Source organism: Phascolarctos cinereus, unplaced genomic scaffold (genome assembly GCF_003287225.1).
Source record: "Phascolarctos cinereus isolate Bilbo 61053 unplaced genomic scaffold, phaCin_HiC Scaffold_726;HRSCAF=1367, whole genome shotgun sequence".
In the NCBI taxonomy this organism is placed as follows: domain Eukaryota; kingdom Metazoa; phylum Chordata; class Mammalia; order Diprotodontia; family Phascolarctidae; genus Phascolarctos; species Phascolarctos cinereus.
In genome coordinates this window covers 254,255,928-254,283,681 of record NW_027556098.1, presented here as the reverse complement: position 1 = coordinate 254,283,681, position 27,754 = coordinate 254,255,928, and positions in this window count along the sequence as shown.

Here is a 27,754-nt window from a genome sequence, read left to right as displayed (position 1 = left end):
CTTATAATTCAGAGCAGTACAACATCTCTGGGAAAATATATTGGTGTTAAGAAAAGGGGTTTTATAGCAGAAAGTGATTTGGGATTATTAAACATTGTGCAGTTCACCAAATGTGATCCAACACGCTCTCCTCTCGTTCAGAGCTCCAGCTCATTTTCTGTCTGTTGTAATTGTCCACAGTATAGGTGCTGATGGACTGCCTCAGTGGGCTGATCATTCAGCTGCCTATTCTAGTCTTCAGCTTATCATTTAAAAACTTCACAAGCTGGCTATAGATTACCTTTCCACATTTTTATTTCACATCACTCCCCTCACACTTTCCATGTTCCAGTCCAAATGACCTATTTGGTATTCCCCAAACTCAGCATAAATGAAGTCTCTCCAGATTGCAGCTTGCATTCATTTGGCATAGCTTTTGAGAGCCCAGGGTCATGAGAACCTGCATGCCAAGATGACACACTGGAGTAGGATCGAAGTAGAGGTATAAGACTATAAAGATGTGGAATAGGAGGAGGGCCAGTCACGCATGCTAAGAATGAAGACAACAGATGAACAGCCTGAATGCGATATTGGTCCCTGTGAGATCCCTAGAGAATGAGAAGATTTCCAGTGCATTGGATAGATCCTTTTGGGCAGAATTTATGGAAACATGTAGACAAAAATTCAATTCAATTCAGTAAGCATTGACTGAGCACATAACATAGTCCAGGCACCATACTAAGCTCTGAGGATACTAAAAAAAGAAAAAGAAAGAAAGGAAAGGAAGGAAGGAAGGAAGGAAGGAAGGAAGGAAGGAAGGAAGGAAGGAAGGAAGGAAGGAAGGAAGGAAGAGAGAAAGGAAGGAAGGAAGGAAGGAAGGAAGGAAGGAAGGAAGGAAGGAAGGAAGGAAGGAAGGAAGGAAGGAAGGAAGGAAGAAAGGAAGGAAGGAAGGAAGGAAAGGAAGAAGAAAGGAAGGAAGGAAGGAAGAAAGAAGGAAGAAGGAATAGAGGAAGGAAGGAAGAAGGAAGGAAGAGAGAAAGGAAGAAGGAAGGAAGGAAGGAAGGAAGGAAGGAAGGAAGGAAGAAAGGAAGGAAGGAAGGAAGAAAGGAAGGAAGGAAGGAATAGAGGAAGGAAGGAAGGAAGGAAGGAAGAGAGGAAGGAGAAGGAAGGAAGGAAGGAAGGAAGGAAGGAAGGAAGAAGGAAGAGAGGAAGGAAGAAGGAAGGAAGGAAGGAAGGAAGGAAGGAAGAAGAGGAGGAGGAGGAAGAAGGAAGGAAGAAGGAAGGAAGGAAGGAGGAGAAGAGAGAAAGAAGGAAGGAAGGAAGGAAGAAAGGAAGGAAGGAAGGAAGGAAGGAAGGAAGGAAGGAAGGAAGGAAAGAAGAGAGGAAGGAAGGAAGAAAAGAAAGAAAAAAGAGGAAGAAAGAAAAGAAAGAAAGAGAAAAAGAAAAAAAGAGACTTTTTGCTCAAAGGACTGCTGTAAACAAAATTGAGGAGAAAACATATACAGATAAGCACATATCGAATATAGAGGAGTAAATAGAAAGCAATCTTTATGGGGAAGATAGTACTAGAAACTGGGAAGCTCTAAATAAGCCTTATATAGATAGTTCTGGAGCTAAGCTTTGAAAGAAACTAAGAACTGAGTCAGAGATAAAAAGGGAAAGCATTCCAGGCATGTAGGACAGTTTTTGTAGAGGCTTAGGAGGTAAGGATTAGAGTAACCTGTACAGGAAAACAGAAAGTTTTCCCTGGAGTTGTGTGTGTGTGTGTGTGTGAGACTGGGGAAGGGAGGAAGAGAACATTTTTGATCAGTCTGGAATCACACAAGATGAGCGGGAATGGAAAGTTTTGCATTTGTATATGTGAAGATGTAAAATAAAGGGGCTGGATTTGACATCTTCTGCTGTACTTTCCCATTCTCAATCTGTGATCTTGTTGGATAGTACCCACACAGATAAGATCACAGAACCATCAAAATATTAAAGCTTTAAATGAATTAGTACAAGGTACTAGTAGGTAGTATAAATATCATCTTCCCTGTTTTACAATGAATGAAGCTATATGACAGAAAGCTTATAAGTGACTGATTCACAGTCTCATGATTAGAAACTTGCTGAACCAGACTTATAAGCCAGGTTTTCTGATTCCAAGCCCAGAGCCAACACCACTGTCCCACACTGCCTCTCTGATACCACCTCCAGTTTTACATAGCATTTAATAGTTTAAAAAGTACTTTCACATTCATTATCTTATTTGATCCTCCTTTCACTTTTATTATCTCTTTGGTAAATAGATAGTTGCTTTACTCTACAACAAAGTATATGAAGAAATTGAAATGCCAGCTAGATCATTTACTCAGGAAGATTTGGGAGAAAAAATGTCCTGGATTGCCACATCCTTGTACTTTTTAGTCATCCTTATAAGTAAATGATTAGAATAGTCAGTTGCTCAAGAGATAACATTGAAGCTGAATAATATGATTTCTATACTAGTAGAATGCTTGGAGAAAAACAAGGTAGCCAGGCCTCTACAGACACTGCTAATAAAGGGCATCAATGTTGTTAGATAAAGAGGTGATTTTTGACCATTCATATTTAGACTGATACAAGCTTTGCTCATTACAAATTATTAAAATCTGACATTTAGAAATAACTGTTAACACATATATGGCACTTTAAAGTTTACAAAGTGCTTTACATATGTTATATTATTCTATTTTTATCCTTATGATTATCCTGGGAAGTAGGTGCTATTACTATCTCCATTTTGCAGTTGAGGAAACTGAGGCAGACAGAGGCTAATTAACTTGCCTCTTGGGTTAAGTATCTGCTTTGTTTTGTATTTATTGAACTAAAGGTCCAGTCCTATTGTAACAAATTTCAAAAGGCATGCAAAGACTTTTATAGTACTATGTACTTGAATTTCGTTTTATCAAAAATTGTTTAATAGTAACGTAGACTGGGGCAGCTAGGTGACACAGTGGATAGAATGCTGGCCTTGGAGGCAGGAGGACCTGAGTTCAAATCCATTCTCAGACACATGACACTTTCTAGCTGTGTGACTCTGGGCAAGTCATTTAACCCTGATTGCCTCACCAAAATAATAATAATAATAATAATAATAATAATAATAATAATAATAATAAATAGTAACATAGACTTTTAGAAAGACTTGGACATAATAGGCTCATAGATTTTCAGAATTGCAAAGCCCCTTAGAAATCATCTAGTTCACCACACCCACCCACACACACACATACAATTAAGATTTATAAAGTGCTTTAAAAAAAAAAAAGTCATCTAGTTCAAGTACTTTAGTTTACACGTGAGAAAATTGAAGCTTTGATACAGGAAGTGACTTTCCTGCTATTTGTTGTACAGAACTCACAAAGCATGACTGAATGTCATTTAAACATACATATAGCAAGTATTTTTGTTATAAATTACACTTGATTTCTCTGACTAAGCTTTTCAGTCTAACATTCCAGTACCACCCATAACATTGGCATCTTAATTTAAAACTGTAATTTTTGACAGGCTCACTAGGCTGGTAGATCAGGGGAATTCCACATGCACAGTCTATGTGGATTTCAACACAGCATTAGGCAAAGTCTCTCACAAGAGACAGTTTGGCAGCTTTGGATCTAAGCAGAAAATTCCACATTAAATCTGCATTATTATCCCTACTCCCCAGATTGCAGTTCAGCAGGTAACCACTTGCAAAGATTTGGTTGTAAAATACTAAACTTTTGTTGTTATTTGTTTAAGCTAAGATAATAGAGAGTTAATGACTGACTCCCATATTGCTATGGTTGAACGAGCATCATTTTTGAATCAGAGACTTAGCACTATCATTTAGCGCTTGTATGACCTCTGGCAAGTCATTTGACCTCTTGGGACTTCAGTTTCCTCACTTTACAAGTAAGGAAGTTGATATATATGACCTGAAAGGTTCCTTCCAATTCTAAAATTCTATGATCCTATTGATTAAATGCTGGAAAATGTAAGGATTTATTGATTTCATCCATGTAGGGAGTTCATCATGGTGTGGGAACTTTATCCAATTGCAACGTGTCTGTGACTCAGTTGCTAAGTCCTCAAGAGCTGTTTGAGGTACGTAGAGGTTAAATGACCTCCCTAGGTTATTTCAAATCCCTGAGAGATTTGAACTTAGGACTTCCTAATACCAAGTCCAGCACTCTATCAACAAAAATATGTAGTTGTATGTTTTGCAAGTTAGAAACTTGCAAAGTTATAAAATGGAATATTTGATAAATATGCTTAATGACTTGGGTCTCACTCACCATAAAGGCTGTGGGAAGATAACGCCAAATGGAGATTTTTGTTTGTTTGTTTGTTTTTCCAAATGGAGATTTAACAATACTCTAATGTATTTTCCTCCAACAAATATAGCCACCAGACAATTTTGCCTTCTCCCGACACACATCCCTATCTCTTGAACTCTCGGCTAACAATAAAAAAAAACATATTTTTTTTGAGCCTTGGTTACCCAACTTGGCTGTCTACATTGATCAAAATTACCAAATTATTGCAAAATTGATCTATATATATAGATAAATTATATATATATATATCTAGTCAAGGATATGCAGGCAGTTGAGTAGAGCAGTAGACAGAGTGCCCAGTCTCAAGTCAGAAAGACTCAGTCCAAATCTGGCCTCGGACATTTACTAACTGTGTGACCCTGGACAAGTCACTTAACCGTGTTTGCCTCAGTTTCCTCATCTGTAAAATGAACTGGAGAAGGAAATGACAAACCACTCCAGTATCTCTGCCAAGAAAATCCCAAATGGGGTCATAGAGAATCAGACACAAATGAAAAATGATTGAACAACAACAGAAATAAAGGGAGAAAATGTCCAGAGAAACACCTTTATACCACAGTTTTAACTCTATTACTTCATCATCACTTTTATCTATTACTATTATCATTACTTTTCAAAAAATCAGATAATCACCCATAGTGTTTGTTAGTAATCCAAGTATAAGTGTCAATATACATTTGATGACTACTTCTAAATGCTCCCTAACTATGTGAGTTAAAATAAACCTGAGACTGGATTGACAACAATTATTGAATGGTAGATTAAACTCATAAATAGCTCAAGCCCCACGTAGAGAGCTGTGTTGTCTTTCTTCAACCACAAGATGGCTCTATCGAGTTTATTTTATCCTTTGGCTGTCTGTCATATAGAGTCATACATACTATGACTAAAATCACCACTTCCAAACAAAAAAGCATGACCTGACAAAGTATACAGTTTTTGCACGGCCTTCCATGAATCACATGATACCCAGGACTATGCCCCAAATTAATGTTATTTACAGGAGGGGAAAGAGCATCTCTAAGCAAAGCTCTGTGGTGGCAGTGTATAAATTATTCCCTCAGCCTTCCCTTTCTGTGTCCTTTACCCACTTTGGCGTGCCTTCTCTATGACTGCTTGCTTTCCTCATCTTTGCCCCAGTAACATTCCCAACTCCCCCAGTTTCTAGGTCACAAAACTTGTTCTCAGGAAAGCATCTGATGACTGCACATACATTCATTTCTTACTACCCAGGCAGTACAAAATTCTGTTGATTCTTTTGGAACATTTATTGAGTATACCTCATGTTTTACATCCCCACCATTACCAGCCTGGGCTTTTGTCACTTCATGACTAAACAACTTAATAGCTTACAGTCAGTTACCTTGTCTACAGTCTCCTCCCCTTCCAATCCATCCTACAAACCATTGCCAGATTAATTGGCTTTTTTTTTTTGTAGGCAATGGGGGTAAGTGACTTACCCAGGGTCACACAGCTAGTAAATGTCAAGCGTCTGAGTCCGGATTTGAACTCAGGTCCTCCTGACTCCAGGGCCGGTGCTCTATCCACTGCGCCATCTAGCTGCCCTGCCCTTTTTTGTTGTTGTTGTTGTTGTTAAGCATAGATTTCACAATGTCACTCTTTGGTCCAAGAATCTCCAATGACTACCCATCTTCAGCAGCATCAAATCCGAGTACCTAAGCCTGGCATTCAAGGCTTTCTACAGTCTGGTTACAGTAACAACAACAAGCATTTCTGAAGTACTTGCTAAGTGCCAGGCAATATGCTAAGTGCTGAGGATAGTGACATAAACAGAAAGTTCCCGCCCTGGGGGAGTTTATACCCTAATGGAGGAAGACAACACATTAAAAAGGAGTTGGGAGTTGAAGGTGGGAGGAATGCTGGGATCTGAACCAGCCAATCGTGTTAAAGTCCAGAGAGAGAAGCATGGCTAATCTGCTGCCTTCCTCAAAGTTAACTGGCCACCACAGTATCCAGTTTTACATCACTTTCCTTCTGGGGGCCTCAGTTTCCTCATTCATAAGCAGAATGTTCCAAGCAGTCAAACAGGCCCATTGTCCATGAAAGGTCAGGAGAAGGAGCCACCAGATGTCTGGAAGCCAGAATCCATGCTGGGATTTGCCAGACACCAGACAGTGAAAAGTGAAGAACTGAGCCACCAGCCTAGCCCAGTCTCTCAGTCGCCAAGGTGCCAACTTACCCACCCATCAGCCATATTGCATTTGGATGTAAACTTGGTAGGACAAGTGCTATGCACAAATTATGTTAGATCTGAGCCAATAATCCCCAGGGACCAAGGCGGTATAGACAGGAATGTGTTGCCTGTTTTTGTTGTTGTTGTTGTTAAATCTTCAAAATAAATATCCCCTTATAAAAGCTTATTTGTTAATTAGTTAAATGAAACTTTTGCTAATTACTAGAAATTAAGGGGTGGGGGCAGGACATAACTGATATGGGGGACCCAAGCCAATAGCATTAGAGAAGAAATAACCACCCTGTTCCTCAGGGATACCCTAGAATTCTCCTCAATAAGTTTAGTCTCTCTCTTTATATATGTACATATACACACATGTATGTATATGTATGTGCATATGTATGTATATATACATACACATGCACATACATACACATATGTAGTCTGATATGTGATCCTAAAAACTGTGTATAAATGTTAAATTGGATCAAGCAATCACTTTTTAAAATTTAAATTGTCTTTGATCAATAAAAATCTGCCTTTTCTACATCCCACCCTTCCCCTTCCCCTTCCCCTTCCCAAATGAGAAAGAAAAATAAAAGCCCAGCTACAGTCAAGCAAAATAAATTTCTACGTTGGCCATTTTTTTAAAGTCTCATTAGATGCTCTGAGTCCCTTACCTCCCTATCCATTAGTCAAAAAATCTGTTAAGTGCCAGGCACTGTGCTGAGAGCTAAGCATACAAAGAAAGTCCTCAAGTAGCTCACAATCTAATTAATGGTCTAATCTAATGGAAACATGCTACTAGGAGGCAGGTTGCCTGTTTCAGCATAAGTCATCTAGAATCACGTTAGGTCATTATGTTGATCAGAGTTCCTAAGTCTTTCAAAGTTTGTCTTTACAATTTTATTGTCATTGTATGAATTTTTCTGGTTCTGCTTACTTCACTCTGCATCAGTTTAAGACTTCTGCAGTTTCTCTGAAACCATCTCTTTCATCATTTCTTACAGCACAATAGTATTCCATCATATTCACATATCATGATCTGTTTAGGTGTTCCCCAAATGATGAGCACCACCTCAGTTTCCAATACCTCAACACCTCAAAAAGAGCCGCTGGAAATATTTTTGCATTTGTTGAATTGAATTGAATTCAAATGTTGCATCTAATTGAATTCAACTGTTGTATCACATCAGATTGAATTGAATTTGTGTTTGGAAAGAATGAATTGCCATGTGTAACTGCTATGAGAGATAAGCCTCCACATGTAAAGAATAAAGTCAATAAGCATTTATTAAGGTCCTACCATGTGCCAAGTATTGAGCTAAATCCTGGAGATACAAAGAAAGACAAAGCCATCTCTCCTGTAAGGAAATTTACAATCTGATGGGGAAAACAACACCCAAAGAACAATGTACAGTCACAATATATACAGAACATAGAGAAAAGAGCTTCCAGATCCCACTTATGAAAAGCATGCTTATGTAGGGCTCACTGGTACTGAATATATATAATAATACTCTATTGCTCCAGCGGTTTTGTTTGGTTTTGTTTCTCTTTTGTAGTGGCTCCACAGCTTTTCTCTTCATATCCCCTCTAAACTCTTACTTAAAAGGAATACTGTCTCTGGTCTCTTTAAAGGGAAAATATGTCTTCCTATTGCCATTAAATCACACCAGTCAGGATTGTGTTGGTAACCAACTTCAAAAAAATTTTTTGGAGGCAATCTAGGTTAAGTGACTTGCGCAGGATGATACACCTAGTAATTGTCAAGTATCTGAGGCTGAATTTGAATGCAGGTCCTCCTGATTCCACTGTGCCACCTAACTGCCCCCCCAAAATCTGACAATTTTTAAAATTTAATTTAGCAGATAACAAATTTATATATATATATTTTAAAAATCTAACAATTAGGACATTACAATTGAAAAGGTTATAGCCAAAGCAAGAGGAGTGTGAGATTTTGGCTGGCAACCTGGGAGGACAGAATAGACCTTTCTTCCTAACTCCTCTTCTTCACCAGGAAAGGAGAATAGGGAATAAAGAATTCAGGTGGGGAGGAAGAGCAGAAAAGAAAGGTATTGGGGATTATGTATGCAAGGATCACAAGCCCGTTCCAAGATTAGCTTCTTCCACTGTGTCACTGGAAACCATATTGCCATTCTCTACAATAGCAAGCTACGAAAGTCATGGTGTGCAGAGGTCAGGTAGGGAGAAGGCAGGGGTGTGTGGGACTCAGCTGAGACATGAGATTGTTAAATTTTCAGTGTGAGCATTTGCACCCAAGAAATCAGCAAATGTTACAAATCAGGACTTGATTTATTGTTTGTTGATCATCCAGAATATAGACGTGAGAAAGGTGATGGAAAAAATGTTAATGATGCTGATTAAACTTAAAAGTATGCCATACTTTTATTGTTTTTTTAATTCCTGGAGAGTTTGATTGTTAAACATTTACCAGCACACCCCTGGAAGGAAAGAGGAGAAGGAACAAAAAAGCCGCACACAATGCCAGGGTTTGCTCCTCTAATACCTCCACCCAACTTTTTGCTTCCTTGTGACTCAGGAAGATGAATTCTCTGCATGTACTTTCTCCCTAGGATCGCAGCACCAAATTCCAGTCTCAAAGTCTCTGTGACCTCTGGATAGGTCTGTTGCCCTCCTTACCTCCAGTATTCTAAATCTCACTGATAGTTCTCACTGTCTGGCAGAGTGGGGTCTATATCATATAAGAGGTAGAAAGTATTCTCCGGCTACAGCTAAGGAAGTTGGAAGACAAGGCCTCGTGTGATTGTGCATAAACACACACACACACACACACACACACACACACACACACAGAGTGGATGATCAGTGAATTAAATTGTGTGAACCTTTTGTGGAACTCAGATGCCTGCTATTATTCTACTATTGCGATCTCACTTCTCTTGTTCCTGGCTGCCCAACACTATTATTGATGCCTGTTTCTGACCTATGCATTGTCCACTGGCTCTACAATACCATTTTCATGCTTCTGACCTTTACCTAAGATGAGACCTCCAAGCTACAGATTTTCCACACTTCCAGACTGAGGACAATTCAGTCTGTACCAGAAAAAGCCCTCGGTCCATCAAGGAATAGAAATAGTAGAAAGTCCATAACAGAGAGATGTTAGCTCCATGATTTCCCTACCCACCTCATCTCACCTCTAATTGTGATCAATGAATTTGAGTTGGAAGGAATTGTAGAGATCATTTAGTCTCAGCTCCTTATTTTATAGTGAAAGGAAACCTATCCAGAGGGAATTAGCATCTTAGCATTGGAAAGGAATCTTAGAGATAACCCATACCTGCCTAAGCACCTTCTCTAGAGCAACCCCACCCAACATGTGATCACCTAGCCTTTGTTTGAAGATCTCTGGCCAGGGGGAAGCCAAGCAGCCCATTCCATTTTGGGACTGATTCATTGATTTTCCGTAACTTCCAACTACTGCTCAGAGCTTGATCCTGTGTGGCCACCCAGAATAAGCCTAATCCCTTTTCCAAATTAAACATCCTCAAATCTTTGCAGATATCACACCCCTCCTTGATCTTCTCTTTACTTAACCTAAGCAACATCTACCTTCCCTCCCTCCCCACCAACTGTTTCAACTGATATGGCATGTGTTCTGGTTTTTTTACTATCTGGATCACCCTCTTTTGGGGCATTCTCTAGCTTATCAATATCATTCCTAAAATGTGGCATGCAGAACAGAACCCAATACTCCAGATGTAGTCTGATCAGGACACAGTATACAACAGGGCAATTAGTGTCATTTTTCTGGACACTACTCTTCTCTTAATGCCTACCATGACTCATTAGCTTTTAGGGGGGGATGCCATATCAGTGTTGACTCATATTGAACTTGGCAGTCTACTAAAAGCCCCAGGTTTTTAAGATAAACTATTCTCTAGACATGTATACTTCATGTCTAGTACCATATGTCTTGGACTCACAAAGTTAAGTTTTTTGAAGCCAAATGTAAGATAATTGTCCATATAAAATTTCATCTTATTCATTTCAGGCTATTGTCCCAGCCTGTCAAGCTATTTTCAGATGTTTGTTTTGTCACCTATCATGTTTGCTTACCCTCCCAGCTTTGTGTCAAAGGAAAATGTCATAAACATGCCACTCAATTCAAAAAGCTCTGTGAGGCCAAGCACGACAAGTTTGGCCTTGTCAAACCCCATCCTTGGATTATTACTACCACCTGCCTACTCCATTATTGGGGCTCAGTTTGGGGCTCCCCAGTTTGAGGCTCAGTAGGACAGGAAGAAGTCACAAAATAATAATGACTGGGTCCATTACATATTTATGTTATCTAATCTCAATTGGGCCCTCACCATAGTAAGGTAATCCCTCTTGTTTCTCTGGAAAAATTATCTGTCCCACTCTCTACCGTGGCTTATCTGAACCTTCTCTTTTTTTCTCAAGCCTTTCACGTTACTTCCCAAATCTCTCAGTTGAAAAGCTCACTTTATACTTTACTGAGAAAATAGAAATCATTAACTATGAAATCCCTCTTCTCTCCATCTCACAGCCTCTTTACATCAACCTCCAGTCCTTTCTCCTTCAATCTGCTATCTGATTTAAAGGAGACCCTTATCCTTCCCAATGCCAAGCTGTCAACATATACATTTGATCGCATCCCTTCCCATCTTACTCTGAAAACTGCTTTCGTAATCATTCTCTCACCCCGATCTTCAGTCTCATTCCACATATTCTATCAGTTGCAAAATCTCATCATTTCTACTTTTACAACATCTATCAAATGTTTTTCTCTCTCCACTCATATAGCTATCTTCTTAGCTCAGGCCTTCATTTCCTTTTGCCTAGACTACTGCAGTATTAGGACACCTAATTTCTCTGACTCAAGTCTTTCTGGACTCCAATCCTTGCTCCACAGAGATATCAACAAAAGCTTTTCTAAAATGAAAGTATGAAATAACATTTCCCTATTCAATAAAATCCAGTGGCTCCCTAGAACTTCTAGTATCATTTAAGCTCCTTGTTTGGCATCTAAAGCCCTTCATAACCTGGCCTCAACCTACCTTTCTAGCCTTATCATATATTATTCCCCTTCACACAATCTCAGTTCAGCCAAACTGGTTTTTTTTTATAGTTCCTTAGAGATGACATTCCATCTCATCTCTGTCCCTTTTCCTTCTATCTCCCATGCCTGGAGTTCCTCTTCTTGGAATATCTAATTACTTTCAAGATTTAGCTTAATCACTACCTTCAGCATCAAGCTTTTCCTGATCCCCTCCCCAGCTCCAAAATTATTTTGGATTAATTTTGTACATATTTAGCATTTACTTATAAATATAAGTCAGAAAAAGTATTGACTGGATTTAATAAGCAGTCTGGATTTAGAGAACCTTGGTTCAAAATATGTCATTGATACTAAGTATCAAGCTGATTATACTAGATAGTCTCTGAAGTTCCTCATAGCTCAATATTTGTGATCTCTATGAAACCAAAAATAAAATAACCTCCACTCTTGAGTTTGCATACTATTGAGGATAAATAATCATCTATGCCAACAGCATAGGGTTATTGCCAAGATCCCTGGCTCCTTCCACTATAGATTTCTTTCCAAGTGGACATCGAAAGCTTAATGATTAGTCTTTGGTTCTGGCTATTCAACCACTTGCAAGTCCATCTAACTCTACTATCACCTACTCTAGATCTTGCCATCTTTTCAATAACAGCCTGAGAAACTAGGGATGAAGAGAGAGAGGCTCTGCATTGGCATGAGTTTCCCCATCTTAGAATTGCCTCCATTTTAGTGCAAACTGACCAGCCATGTATGTTCCTCATTGTGTTTACTTCTTCCATAACAGGCTTTTTGCAAAGCTTGTCATAATATGTTTTCACTATCAGTGTCCTTGTTATCATTTCAGTGAACGAGGTTGTGAGATGTCACACAACCATCCATATCCAAGAAAGGCTTACTCTGTCCTATCTTTCCTTTCAGGGAACATTATTTCCTTGTACTTAAGAAGCAGTGTGTGATCCAGAAAACTGCCCTTGCTTTTCTCCTCATTTTAGTTTATGTTTATTTTGGGGAAATGGCTTGCATTCAAATCCCATTTGCCCTAAAGGGTTTTTCACTATCAGCCAAACGAACTCACCCTGTCATGGTTTATAATATCAATAAAGTGTTTTTACTGACTTTGAAGAGCGAGTAATTTTTTTTTACCATGACGGACTTTGTCAAATACTTTGCTGAATCTAGATAGACTATAGCAATATCATTCTCTTGATCCAAAATTCTAGTATTACTCTGCCCTCCGAAAGCTGAACTGTTATTTTATCACTGTGGGAAATTTCCAACGTGAAAACTCATTGGTAAGTTACAGTCTGAGAAAGTTATCTGGAGCATGGAAAAGTTAAATGACTTGTCCATGGTCATGGAGTCATGACTTGAACATATCTCATTAACTTCAAAGTCATCCCTCTATCCACTATGGTACACTGATTTCTCATGGGTCTAGGTAAATTAGATTAGTCTGGCATGACCTTTTCTTGATGGAACTATGTTTGCTAACTCAGGGATCACTGCTTGTTTTTCTAGAGGATGATAAATATATCTTTTAAAATATGTTCTAGAATGTTTTCCAAGAACCAAAGTCAAACCTGGGGCATAGTTTGTAGATGCTATTCTCTTCCCTTTCTTGAAAATTGGGATGATGTTTGCTCTTCTCCAGTTCTGGTCTGCCCTCTCTTCTGTCAGTTCCTCCCATCTCCTTACTGCTGCTTTTACTTAATCTCCTCCCTTCCTACTTTCCTGTCCAATAAGAGATTTTTATATCCAACTGATTGTGTATATGATTCCCTCTTTGAGCCAATACAGATGAGAGTAAGGTTCAAGCAATGCTCATTGCCCACCTTCCCATCTTCCCCTCCACTGTAATAGGTGTTTCACGCCTCTTCATGTGAAATAGCTCTACTGAATTCCTTATGTTTCCTTTTCCTTTTTTACCTGTTTATGCTTCTCTTGGGTCTTGATATTGGGTCTTTTTGTTTGTTTGTTTAGTTATGGTCTTCTCCTTACGAAAGCTTGAAATTCTTTTATTTTATTGAATGACCATTTTTCCATTGGTGTATTATACTTAATTTTGCCAGGTAAGTGATTCTTGGTTGTAGTCCTAGCTTCTTTGCCTTCTAGAATATCATGTTTTATGACCTCTGATCCTTTAATGTTGCAGCTGCCAAGTCCTGTGTATTCCTGATTGCGACTCCCTCATATCTGAATTATTTCTTTCTGGCCACTTATAGTATTTTTCCTTGACATGATGGTTCTGAAATTTGGCTATAATGTTCCTTGGAGTTTTTATTTTGGGATCTCTTTTCTCAGGTGATCGACGGATTCTTTCAATGCCTATTTTGGCCTCTGGGTCCAGGATATCAGGGCAGTTTTCCTTGATAATTTCTTGAAAGATGCTGTCCAGGTCTTCCTTTTGATTATGGCTTTCACGTAGTCCAATGATTCTGATATTATCTCTCCTGGATCTGTTTTTCCAGGTCACCTCCTTTTCCTATCAGGTATTTTACATTTTATTCCATTTTTTTCCTTCTCTAGTCCTATAGAACCTCTCCCATTCTCCAAAAATTTTCAGAAAACAATGACATTGGCTTAGCAAATAATATGGACAACTGCTTTCAGCATATATGTATATGGGTGGTATAGAAACCACTCCCTTTGGTTCTGATGCCTTAACTAGGTATAAATACTTAAAAAAAAAAGAATCATTCAGAATTGAGCTTGAACAGGGCCTGTACTACCTTCTTGAATCAGTCATTGTGTGAGAGACTGAATCAGGACCTAGCACTTTGAGTAAAAGGGGAAAGCTATCTCAGACTTATAAGCATCTGGATTACAGAGGCTGGAGTAAGCAGAGAAGGGAAAGTCTTTGGCTCTATAGTCATCAAAAAGAGGAGGATCTAGGCTAAGAGAAGTCCCAAGAAAAGGTCAGCTCTCTCCCCAGTTTCCCTTCCCAATACTTGTCTATCCAAAGACACTATAATATAACCAGTTGTTTCATCACCCAAATGCTTCCAATAAACTGAATTTTGCCTCATCCACAAAGACACCAGAGGTCAATGAGACAGAGATATAAACGTAAGGTTAGTCAGAGAGCTGAACTTCTCCCCAAGTGTTGGCAATTTTTCCTTAGAGTGATTTGGATTGAACTCAGGATTTTTCAACTAAAATAAATTCCCTAAGGCCAAAGAGAAGGAAACTAAGTAGACCATAAGGGCTATTTCATTATCTCCTTGGCTTGAGGGTATTACTCAGAGATTCAGTTCATCTAGGTCTGATGACTTGAACTCTTCAAGAACAAAAAGTTGCTCTCTTATCACTACCCTACTAATCTTGGGTGTCAACTGTTTATTAGTCATTTTTGTTCTATCCTTGCTGGTCTAGAGATTATTCTCCTTGGCAGAAAAGAGAATAAAATCAAAAAATAATACTTAAATGTGAGATTAGATTTGATTCCTGGAGAAAATATAGGATGTATTGTTAAGGGAATGGTTTGTAAGTATTTAGAAAGTTAAATGATGATCTCTAGGAGTCAGAATGGCTTCATCAAGAGCAGGTCACATCATAATAACTTCCTATCTATATGGTTACTAGGCTGATAGATCAAAATTCCATATTATCAAGATACAGGGATTTCAGAAAGGTATATGTCAATCCTTTTAGACTAGATAGTAAGATGTGTACTAGATCATAGTATTACTAAGTGGATTGGGAGCTGATTGAATTACTAGACCCAAAGAGTAATGATTAAAGGACCAATGTCAAACTGAAGGAAAATTTCTAGTGCAGTTCCCCAGGGATCTGTCCTTGCTTATGTTTCATTCAACATTTTTATCAATGCTTTGGATAAAGGCACAGATAACATACTTTTCAGATTTGTATATGACAAAAAGATGAGATGAATAACACATTAAATTACTAAATTGAGATCTAAAAATATCTCAGACTAGACTGATGAGTCAAATGCAAAAAAGATGAAATTTTAAGAGAGACAAATATGAAGGTTGTTTATTTTCTTAGTTACTTTCATGGACACAAGATTGTTAGGAGTGGGATGGGAAGTGTGACTAAGCAATCATTTGAGGGGGTTGGAATTTGGGTTGATTTAATGCACTACAGCAGTGGGATGTGGCAGCCAATGAAGCTATTGCGATCTTAGGTTGCATAGGTGGATGAATAGCTACCAAAATAAGAGAGGTGGTATGTCTGGGTCAAAATTGAATCAAGAGTATCATATTTATTTCTAAGCAATAAATTTTAGGATGGGCAGTGACAAAGTGGAGCACAGTCAGAGGAGGCCCACCAGGATAGTGGTCAAGGGAAGTCATGGGAAGTCAAGTCATGGAAATATCAGTTGAAGGAAGCAGGGATATTTAGCTTGGGGAAAAGAATGCTTAAGAAGAGAAGGGCCTGATAGGGATCCTTAAGTATTTGAAGTACCTGTGGAAGATGATTGGATTTGCTTTGCTTTGCTCTAAGACTGTAAAGCTAGAAGAAATTAGTAGATGTTGGAGAGAGACAGATTTCAACTCAATATGAGGACAATTTCCTAGCAACTAAAGTAGCTAGCTGCCTCAGGAGGTACTAAATTCCCCATCACTGTAAATCTTCAAGTCTAGTTCCTCTGATTGGGACTGAAGAGAGGATTTCAGTTCAGATGTGGGCCGAATTTGTTGACCTCTGCCTTCCAACTCTGACAATGTGATTCTGATGTTATGAATGGCTCTCTCCTCTCAAAAAGATATCTCATTTCCTTTATCTCTTTCTTATGATCAAACTTCTTTAATTAGAACAATGCCTTCTAAGTAAACATAATCTCAGTATTAATAATTCATTAACTTTTAAATATGTAAATAAAATCAACATTTATATAAGAATTGACTAAAAGAAATTTGATAGGAAGTGGAATTTCCTTTTGCAGAACAATGCCCTGGATTTCCTATAGATTTACATGTTATTTTATTGCATTTATTATGAATGCCACTGTGTATTAATATATGTATACATATGTCATTTCAGTCATGCCTGACTCTTTGTGACCCCTGGGGTTTTCTTGGCAAAAATGCTGGGAGTGCTTTGCTATTTCCTTCTCCAGCTCATTTTACAGATGAGGAACTGAGGCAAACAGGGTCAAGTGACTTGCCCTGGGTCACACAGCTAGTAAGTGCTGAAGCTGAATTTGAACTCATGAAGATGAGTCTTCCTGACTCCAGGGCAAGTGCTCTATCCACTGTGCCACCTAGCTAGCCCCATATGTATACACACACACGCGCGCGCGCACACACACACACACACACACACACACACACACACACACATATACATGCATTCATACATATGCATATATATTCAAGCTTGCATCCTTGGAGGGTACCATCCCTAAGAGTTATCAGGAATTTCTCTTTATTGAACTCTTAGAACTCTTTCTTAGTGCCACTCACTACCACGAACTGCCTTGCACTGTAATTTTTCTAGATAGGTCTTATCTCCATATTACTAGATGGTAAAAGTTTTATTGATTTTAGTATTCCCCTCAGTGCCTACCAAAGTTGTTGTTGTTTGGTCATTTCAGTCATGTCTGACTCCTCATGACTCCACTTGGGGTTTTCTTGGCAGAGACACTGGAATGGCTTGCCATTTCCTTCTCCAGCTCGTTTTACAGATGAGGAAATCGAGGCAAACAAGGTTTAGTGACTTGCCCAGGGTCTGAGGCCAGATTTGAACTTAGGAAGGGGAATCTTCCTCACTACAGGCCAGGTGCTCTATCCACTGTGCCACCTAACTATCTATCACAATGTTTTGCCTACAAGAAGCACATATTAACTGATTTGTTGAATGAATATTAAAACTTGCACATAAGCAACTGAATGAGTCTTTGCTGCCCTTCCCCTTTCTGTCATAGAACAAATGGATCCCTATGGCAACATTGGATGGTTCACAATAATCAGAATAAACAGTGTCCCTACAGCTGACCTCATAAGCAAAAAGTAGATTGCTTTCCTACAAGCTGATAATTACAAACTTCTCATTCCATCTATCACTGTGGGCATTTCTCAACAAGCGTGAAAGTCAATGCCCACTGTTGATCTCCTAAGGAGAAGCCACATTCTGGTGCTTTGCTAAGTAGATGCGGAAAGTCACTGGGTTCCTCCTTGCCTCTGGTGGATAAATCTGAGCCTGAAACAATCATAATTTCCAAGGTTTGAAATGGCAACAACGAAGAAAAACCAAATGAGCAGCCGTTCAATTCCAGTTTTCCTAGTTTCATTGTCTCACGTGCTGTCTAATGTCAACATCTTTTTTCTGCTGAACCTCTGGAGAACTGACCAACTACAGTTAATGATGGCTCCCAAGCATGACCATGGTTATGCTTACAGTGCTCAGGTAATTTATCCTTTCCACACTTTACCAGCAAAATGGCAAGATGCAGTAGGTCGATTTCATCTAACACAGTTCCGTGGGAGACGTTGACAAGCTTCAGAAAGAAGCAAGTAGACAAGCTGGAGGCAGAGACTCAATGTTATTCCCAGCGATCAACAAATTCATCACCCCCATTTTACAGAAGAGGCAAATGAGGTCCAGAGAAATGAAGTGACTGACCCGAAGAGTGCTCAGCTGGTGAATGACAGAGATGAAATTAGATGTAGCCCTCTCACAGAGGTGAGGCCCTGCATACCATCAACTGCAATGACCTGCAGAAGAGCACACTATTTTTTTCCCTTTAGATTCCTTTTCCTTTATCACCCTCTCTCCCCTCCTCCACCATTTTTCCACTACACAGAAGAGTCAGACAGGTCAGGTAGAAATGATATTGAGCAACTGTTCAAGCATCTGTCAAAATTCCTATTTTTAATGAATGAACATTTTAGGCAAATTATTTTCTCCTCTCCAAAGGAACCTGAATCCCATTAGAGGATTATGTTGAAGTCCTTTCTATAGCCTAACTTTGTTTACACCATTGAAAAGATTAGAACAGAGGTCACCCAGTATGGACTTCACTCCACCTTCATCAATAGCCATCCTAGGATAGCTGTTTCTGTGGAACTGAGAGAAGAGAAAGAGGCAAGATAGGGTCCTTCCTCTTCCTTCTGCTGGGGATAGAGACAAGTTGTGTCTCTGACATCTAGTGCCAAGGTGACTAAGTTCAGAGACAAACCCTACAGGAGAAAGGAATGGGTGAGAAGGATCAAATATTTTTATCACCTCATTTTTATGATTAAGCATAACATGACTTAGGGAGGTGAAATATGCTTCCTTAACAAATTGGCTTAGAGGCAAAGCACCTTAGGTCCAGGCTGGTACCTTGGGCTCCACGCCTTAGCTCATTCTAACTATATAATCAGTGGCACTATTCCCAATATTCCAGACATGAAGAAGCAGACAGGCATAATCAGGAACAGATAGACAGGGATGATAGAATATCTCTCTCATTCTAGTACCCTTTTGTCCCCAATTCTCCCTATAAGAAAAATGCAGAGGAAGGGGTTGGTTTCTGTCCCTTCATGACAAACTCCTCTAGAACACTTGTAATAAACAATTTTATGCTTAAACCTATGGACAGGTGGACTTTTTGTTTGTAACTGTCTTGAATGGAAGATTCTGACTTCCCTGGTTGGGTGAAATGCCTTTTACATAATAAATGCTCAATAAATATTTGTTGAATTGGTATCACTGAATCATAGAAAACAGGAAGAGGACTCTGAGGAGTATTCTTTCTCTTGTCAGTGGTAGGACAATCTGTGGAAAATTGTGCCCTTTGCTCATGGCATTTTCCATCATGTAACAGATTTTCCCCTTCATTATTTTCTTGTTATTCTGTCTTAATTAAAAATTTTGCTATTTTACCTACGGTTCCTTATCTGTCGAGGGAGAGTGCACTAGAGGAGCATCTGAGCCATAAATACATAACTATGATTACCCCAAATACCCCACACTGGACCTAGAGATAGGAAAGAATCCTGGAGCCGTATAGGACCCTACGGTACATCCTAAATACTTCAATGAAAAAAATCAAATGTGGTTCATGTGAAATGTTATCTAGATCAATGAACACTGGACTGAAAAAAATATATAATGGGTAATGACGTGCCTTTGTAATTTCTGCTGCTTAATGGTAGCTTGCGTAGTTAAAAATTTTTTTTTGAGGGAGGAGTAGGGAATTCGTAATTTAAGATGATTCAAGACACTATTTAAAAGTAAGCAAGACTCTAAAAAGCTGCTGCAAACCTCTCCAATGACTCCATGAAAAGAGTTTTTATCATAAGAAATCATCAGGCATATAAAACTTTCCAGTAGTATAGACAGAAACGCTGTGCACATTCGAATCTCTGACCCTCTGGGTAATCAGGCAGCAATTAGCACAAATCAGACGCTGCTCACTAAATGGATTCTGGCTCTTCAGGACTAAAATGGACTTAAAGTGGATACGAGGTGATTAAACCCAGTCCTGCAGCTTTACCCAGGGGAGGGATGTAACAACAGTAGGTAAAAATGTGATGATTCAGTGAAGTGAGGAAGGCTAATTAGAGAAATGAAGTATAAACTGCTTGATGAGCTGACAACCAAGTGGGAAATGTACTATTTTAAAACAATGCAGGTCCCTTGTCCTAAAGGAGAGAGCGGGCCTTACAGGTCAAATTCTGAATCTAAGAACATAGGAAAGAGAGAGAAGGTATAGTATAAATGTTATTGAACGAGCAATTTTAATTTTCAAAGATTTATTGATTACAAACCTTTATGTACCCTGAGTCATAGGTATATGTATAAATACATACAAATATACATATACATACACACACATATATACATATATATGCCTATACACACACACACACACACACACACACACACATGCATACAAAGTCACTGTTAATAACTGTTGGGTGAAAACCAACCCTTGAGGAAGCAGAAGTAGTCAGAAGACATCTGTGGCTTTATCCTTTGTTTCAATGCAAATTTCCTCAAAGGATGGTCAAGTGTATGCCACTTGCATCAACAGCCAGATCAAGAATTCAGTGCATTAGGAAATAAACATTTATTAAGAACCTGCTATGAGCCAGGCACTGTGCTAAGCACTGGGGATACAATGAAAGGCAAAAGACAGTCCCTGCTCTGAAGGAGCTCACAATCTAATTGGGGAGATAACTACTTACAAACAAGCAACATACAAGAGAAACCGGAATTAATCAACAGAAGGAAGGCACTAGAACTAGGGGAAATCAGGAAAGGCTTCCTGTAGAAGATGGGACTTGAAGGAAGTCAGGGAAGCCAGTAGGCAGAGATGAGGAGGGAGAGCATTCCAGGAATGGGTGACAGCCAGTGAAAATGGATCCCCTGGAGTTGGGGAGACAGAGTGACTTGAAGGTCAGTGTCATTGGATGGAAGGAGGGGAGGGTGGTGTAAGTTGTAAGAGAACTGGAAAGGTAGGAGTGAGGTGGCGAGCAAGTTATAAAGGGCTTTGAATGATAGAGAATTTAATTTTTTTATTTATGAAATAAAACAAACATTTCTAGAAAACAGCAGAATTTTTTTAAAAAGATGATTGCACACGAAACTGCAAATCTATTATGTTTAATATTCAATATTATATAAGGATTTTATATTTAATCTGGGAGGTGATAGAGAGCAAGTGGACTTTATTGAGTAGAGGGTGAGGGGGTGGACATGGTCAGAAGTTGCCTGGGTGCATATTCCTTATGAACTGGCACCATATTGAAACCTGAGGTAGGCAAGTGACCCTGAACTCTCTTGGTCTCAATTTCTTCATTGCTAAAAATGAAGAAGTTGGACTAGATCAAGGGTTCTTAACCTTTTGTGTATGTGTATCACAGACCCCTTTGTTATTCTTATGGAGTCTATGACCTCTTCTCAGAATAAGATTTTTTGCCTTTTTTTTTTTTTTGGTGAGGCAGTTGGGGTTAAGTGACTTGCCCAGGGTCATACAGCTAGTAAGTGTCAAGTATCTGAGGCCAGATTTGAACTCAGGTCCTCCTGACTCCAAGGCCACAACTCTATCCATTGTACTACCTAGCTGCCCCAGAATAACATTTTTTTAAATGCATAAAATACATCAAATTCCAAAAGACATTGACTATACCAAAATACAGTTATCTAAAAAATTACTTTTAACGTTCAGAGATCCCAGGTTAAGAAACCCTGGCCTATACGATATTGGTTAGCTAGATAATTCCAACTAAAACCTATGAATTAACACACAAGCAAAGCCCATGAATTTTATGGCATGTTCACTAGCACTATTCCTTTTCCTTGTTCAAGAATAAAATTTGTAAGCAGTATTCTGTTCACTGAATCACAGAATTTTAGAGTTGAAAGGAACCTAGTTGAATCATAACCCAAAAGAAACCCCCAGTATAACATACTTGGTGAGTGGTCATACAGGGTCTGATTGAAGACCTTCAGTGACAGGGAGCTCATTACCTTCAAGGTAGCCCATTCCACTTTTGGACATCTTTCATTGTTAAGTTTTTCCTGACATTGAGCCTAGATTCACCTCTTTGCAACTTCCAATAATTTCCACTGGTACTGTCTTCTGGAGTCAAACAAGACAAGTCTAAATCTCTCTTCCATATATATGGCAGACCCTTATCAAGTCTCCTCTGAATTTTCTCTCTTTGAAACATCCTCAGTTCCTTTAAACTATACTCAGGTGACAGGGACTCAAGACCCTTTATCATGCTGGTTGTTTTCCTCAGCACATCCTCTGGCTTATCAATGTCCTTCCTAAACTACATTGCCCAATCAATCAATCAACCAACTTTTATTTAGTACCTACTATGGCCAGGCATTGTGCTGAGAGCTGGGATAAAAAAGAGGCAAAAGACAATCCTTGCTCTCAAGGAGTTTATAATCTGAGAACTAACACAACGTTCCAGATAAAATCTGACCAATGCAGAAACATGATCTCCTTATTGCCAACCTTCAAAGCAGCCTAAGATAATACCAAATTTTTTGATTCCCATATCACACTACTGATTCATACTGAGCATGCAATCCACTAAAGTCCCCAGAATTTCATACTACTGTGTAACCATGCTTCCCTGTCTTATATTTGTGAAATTTATTTTCCAACCGAAGTGGACGATTTTACATTAATCACCCCTGAGTTTCACCTTATTAGATTCATAGCAATGCTCATTTGGTTCCTGACTGTGTTAGTCGGTAGTTAGCTCTCCCTCCCAGTTTGGTTTCATCCTTGAATCTGAAGAGCATGCCATCTCTACCTTTGTCAGTGTCATTCATAAAAGCATTCACCAGCACAAATCTCTGAGGCATCCCACTGGAGATATTGTGCCAACTTAACACTGAACTATTAAGAGCTACTCTTTCAGGAATATTCTGATCCATCCTTGTGGTATGGAAGCAACCCTGAGTTCCCCAAAGCTGTACTAATGAAGAGCAAGTTTGATCAGATTCCATACATCATGTTGGAAAGACTTTGAACATAGTTTTAGCAGACTCTGTCTTCTTAGCCAACCTGGATAATCCTCAGAACACAAAGATAAGAATGAACACCCAGAGGGGCAAAGCAAATCCTTGTCTTTCCTGACTCCAACTCTGAATTCTTTCTGCTATGCTATACTGCCTCTCAAGTGAAACACATGATATATGCTTTTAAACTATGATTATCTGTTCATTATAATGTAATATTGTTATAAGGAAGAGTGATTAAAATAGTCACAGGATAGCATTGTTTAAATTGGTGAATGGTACAATTGGGCATTAAAAAAAAAAAAGAGGAACAGAAGGCCAAAAAGACACATAATAAACGAGTACATAGTTAAATGAATAGCTAGGTGATGCAGTGGATAGAATATGGAGCCTGGAGTCAGGAAGATTTGAGTTCAAATGAGGCCTTAGACACTTACTAGCTGTGTGACCCTGGGCAAGTCACTTAACCCTATTTGCTTCAGTTTCTTCATCTGTAAAATGAGCTGCAGATGGAAATGGCAAACCATTCCAGTATCTTTGCCAAGAAATCCCCAAATGGGATCATGAAGAATCATACATGACTGAAACAACTGAATAACAATAACAACACATAATTAAAGGTAGATGAACATTGTTAATTATTACAGGTATAGTAATTTGGTTTGTTGCTTGGTATGTATTTGAAGCCTTTCCAAGTTGGTAGGACCTTATAGAATTTACACGATAGTAGCATAGCATTGGGGGGCGGGGCTAGTCAATGGGGTTAAGTGACTTGCCCAAGGTAACACAGCTAGTAAGCATTATGTGTCTGAGGCTGGATTTGAACTCAAGTCCTCCTGCCGCCAGGGCCAGTGCTCTATCCACTGCCCCCAATAGCATGGCATGTTGAAAAAAAGTACTGCATTTGGATTTGGGAAAGACTTAAGTGCGATTCACACCTCTGATATCTTATCTGCGTGATCTTGGGCAAGTCACTGAACCTCAGTTCATTCATCTATAACATAAGGATAATAGTTTCTTCTTTCCAATAAGGACGATCAATGAGATAATGTATGTAAAGTGCTTGTAAAACTTCAAGCACTAAATGTCAACTATTACTCTTGTGCATAGCTAGCACTGATGTTGAGAGCCTAAGGTCGCCTCAATGCCACAGCAAACTTTGGTACTTTCTGTTTAATCATAATCATCAAGACAGTTTCCCTGCTTTGCTGAGATTTTTGAATTTAATCCTAAAAGGTACAAGAGTCATTGAAGATTTTTAAATGGGGGGCGGGGGGAGGGGGAGAGGTACAAAGCTGGGTCTTAAAACTATTAATTTGGCAGTTGGGTAGAGAGGACAAGAAAAGAAACAATTCTGGTTAGGGAAAATGGAAGTTGTCTGAAGAAACCAACATTGATACACCGAGAACTCACCAACGAACTTAGATTTTTAAAAGTTAAGTTTAAAAATTGTATGCATGGGGGCAGCTACGTGGTGCAGTGGATAGAGGACTGGCCCTGGAAGCAGGAGGACCTGAGTTCAAATGCGGTCTCAGACCAGAAACATGACACTTACTAGCTGTGTGACCCTAGGCAAGTCACTTAACCCCAACTGACTTGCCAAAAAATAAATTAATTAATTAAATTAAAGTTGTATGCATGGGCAGATTACAGAGGATAAGTACAAAAAAGTACCGAGGTATTATAAGAATAATGTCCAGCATGAGCTAAGGCTGGTAAGGAAAGCTAAAGACCAAAAACAGGGCGCTGGGGGGATGTATTCATTTAAATTAAAATTGGAAAAAGAGAAGACCCACAGAAGGGGACAGTACAATTGCTCAGAGTGGATGTAATGATGAAAATTGGTGACAGGGAGAAGGAATTGCCACCCAAATTTTATTTTGTTTCTGTTTCTCTGTAAAGGAGAATGACAAGGAGGGACAGAACAAAAGTGAGTCTCGAGATAAATAAGGAAATAGTAAGAGGGCGCTTAGTTGCCCTAGATGGATTCAAGTCACTTGTCCCAGGTAAACTCCATCCTTAGGTAGTTAAAGAAATGGTTGATGTAACTGCTGAATCATTGTCAGTAATATTAGAAAGATGGTGGACAATGGTAGAGGAATTACAGTACAGGAGAAGGGAAAATATCCTGATTTTTTTTTAAAGGAAAAGAATAAATTCTCCAACTTGTAGGCCAATGGACTTGACTTTTATTTCTTGGAAAATTCTGGAACCTATTATTAAAGACATCATTAGGGAACATTTTTGGCTCATGATTTAATTGCTTTTGGGAACTTCCATTGACCCCAAATTTCCCATGAAAGCAAGGACTTGGTTCTGCAATACTAAGATTTTTAGCAGAATTGCTATGAAAATAAGCATTACAGAAAATGCAATGGAGAGGCACATGGTGGGTGTAAGTAGGCTGCAACAGATAATCAACAAGGAAATCTGAAGGAATAAAGGAATAATATGCTACAAAGAGAAGATGGGCTGGTCAAGTGGCAAGAGAAAGGGAAGAAGAGGAAGGATGAGTGCTGTGCTGGTAACTTCCTAAAGTCACAAAAAAGCAAAGAAGTACTCCAGTGCATTGGATAGACTCTCCTGTGAGAAATTTTGGAAGGAAGTGGACAAATGTTTGATCAAATGAAAAAATTAATATATAATATATTTAATATTAATATTTAATATAAGATAATAATTGAAATAATATTGAGGTGATATTTAAAGATAATAACCAAAGCACTTAGCATAGTGCCTAGCACATAGTAGGTACTTAATCAAGTAGGTACTTTCCCATGTTCTCAATTATAGGATCATTTATACCTATATCTCTCCATCTTTTCTACAGCAATAACACAATATATTTTATCAAAAAAGCTTTGTTAACATGTAGGTTAATTAAATCCATAGCAACCCTCTAACCCAGCAGTTTAGTCTCCCTGTCAGACTAGGAAATATATTTAGTCTGACGTGATTTATTATTGTTAAGGATAAGGCTTATAAATCAACAGTGTGACAAAGCAGATAAAAAAGCTGTGGTCTTAGGAATGCATTGATGATAGTTCCACAGTACTTTGCCCTGATCAAACCATACCTGGAGCACTGTGTTCCGTTTTGAGAAACAGACTTGAGGAAGGACATGGCAGTGGATAGAGTGTAGGGCCTGGAGTCAAAAAGAGTCTTCTTTCTGAGTTCAAATTTTACTAGGTATGTGACCCTGGGCAAGTCACTTAATCCTGTTTGCCTCAGTTTCTTCATTTGTAAAAACAACAACACTCCAGTATCTTTGCCAAGAAAACCCCAAATGGGGTTACAGAGAGTCAGACATGCTTAAACAAACTGAACAATAACAACAACAAATTGATAGATTGAGCTTCCAGAAGAAAAACACAAGAAAATGAAGGGCCTTGAGTCCAAGCATTATGAGTGTTGGCAGAAGGAACTTAAGGAAGGTCATGATGGTTTGGTCTTTGACTTTTGGAAGGACCATCGAAAGGAAAAGGAATTACATTTGTCCTGCTTGGCTCCAGAGGCCAGAACCAAGAGTAACTGTGACAAGTTGTAAAGAGGCAGATTTAGGCTTGATGTTGATAAAAACTTCTAAATGATCAGAGCCATCCTAAAAAGAAACGGACTGCCTGAGGAGGTGGTGGGTTTGCCCTCACTGGTGGTCTTTAAGGAGAAGCTGAATGGACCTTTATTGAGCAAAGAGAGAGAACCAGGGCTAGGACAATGGGGCTTTGTGAGGGGGTGACATTTGTCTCAACTCAGAGACCTTGTCTTTTCCTTATAATTTTGCCCTCTGACTTTACCAAACCTTGGAGGCCCAGGACAATTGCCTCCTAAGGGCAATACTTTACTGCTTATGAGATGAGGAGGGCTGCTCTGAAAAGGCACCCTTGAAGGAGGTCAGCCTTTAACAACCTGGCTGTAAGAGCCATGGCTTGGGAGACAACTTTGTATGAGTCACCCTGCTGGATCACCCTGGGACTCTCTCTGCCTTTAAAATAAGGGAGTTCTAAAAGATGGTTTCAAATGTCTTTTCTAGCTCTGACAGTTTGAGTTTATGAGATTTAGGGCCCATTGACTCCATCTCAGCTCAGCCTAAATTCCATTAAGAGTTTCTTTGTGACCTTAGACAAGTCACTTCCTCAGATTAATTTGAAATCAATGATGCATTCCCGTGCAGAGGAAACCTAATCAATGCTCAGGGCTCAAGAAACCTTTAGTTTGTCACACTAGTGTTTTTGTTTTTTTCTTCAGATTTTTTTTCCCCTTTTCTTTTCCTTGAAAGACTCAGTCTCCCTATGTTGCCAGGCTGAAAGTGCAGCAGCCATTTACAGGCTGAACCCAAGGCTAATAGGTGTAGAAGCTTTAATGTGCTCTGGTTTTCCAACCTGGGCTGGTTACACCCTGCTTGGGCAGCCAGGTAGCCTTCTATTCCTGGGAGTTCACCATCTTAGTGCCAGACTTAGCCCTCCTATAGATCAGACTCCTGAGCCTCAGGTGATCCAACAGTCTCAGCCTCCCTCAGTTATGAGGACTACAGGCGTACACAACTATGCCTGGCCAAATTCCTTCAACAGTATTTTTGCACCGTGACAGCAATCAGTACAACTAATGAAGCTATGTTTATACACCTGGCCTGACCTATGGCAAATGGGGAAATAAGGGATCTTTTGGGGAATGCTTTTATGTGATTGTTAGTTGACAACACGACAGAGATTGAATAAGGTTGTCTTT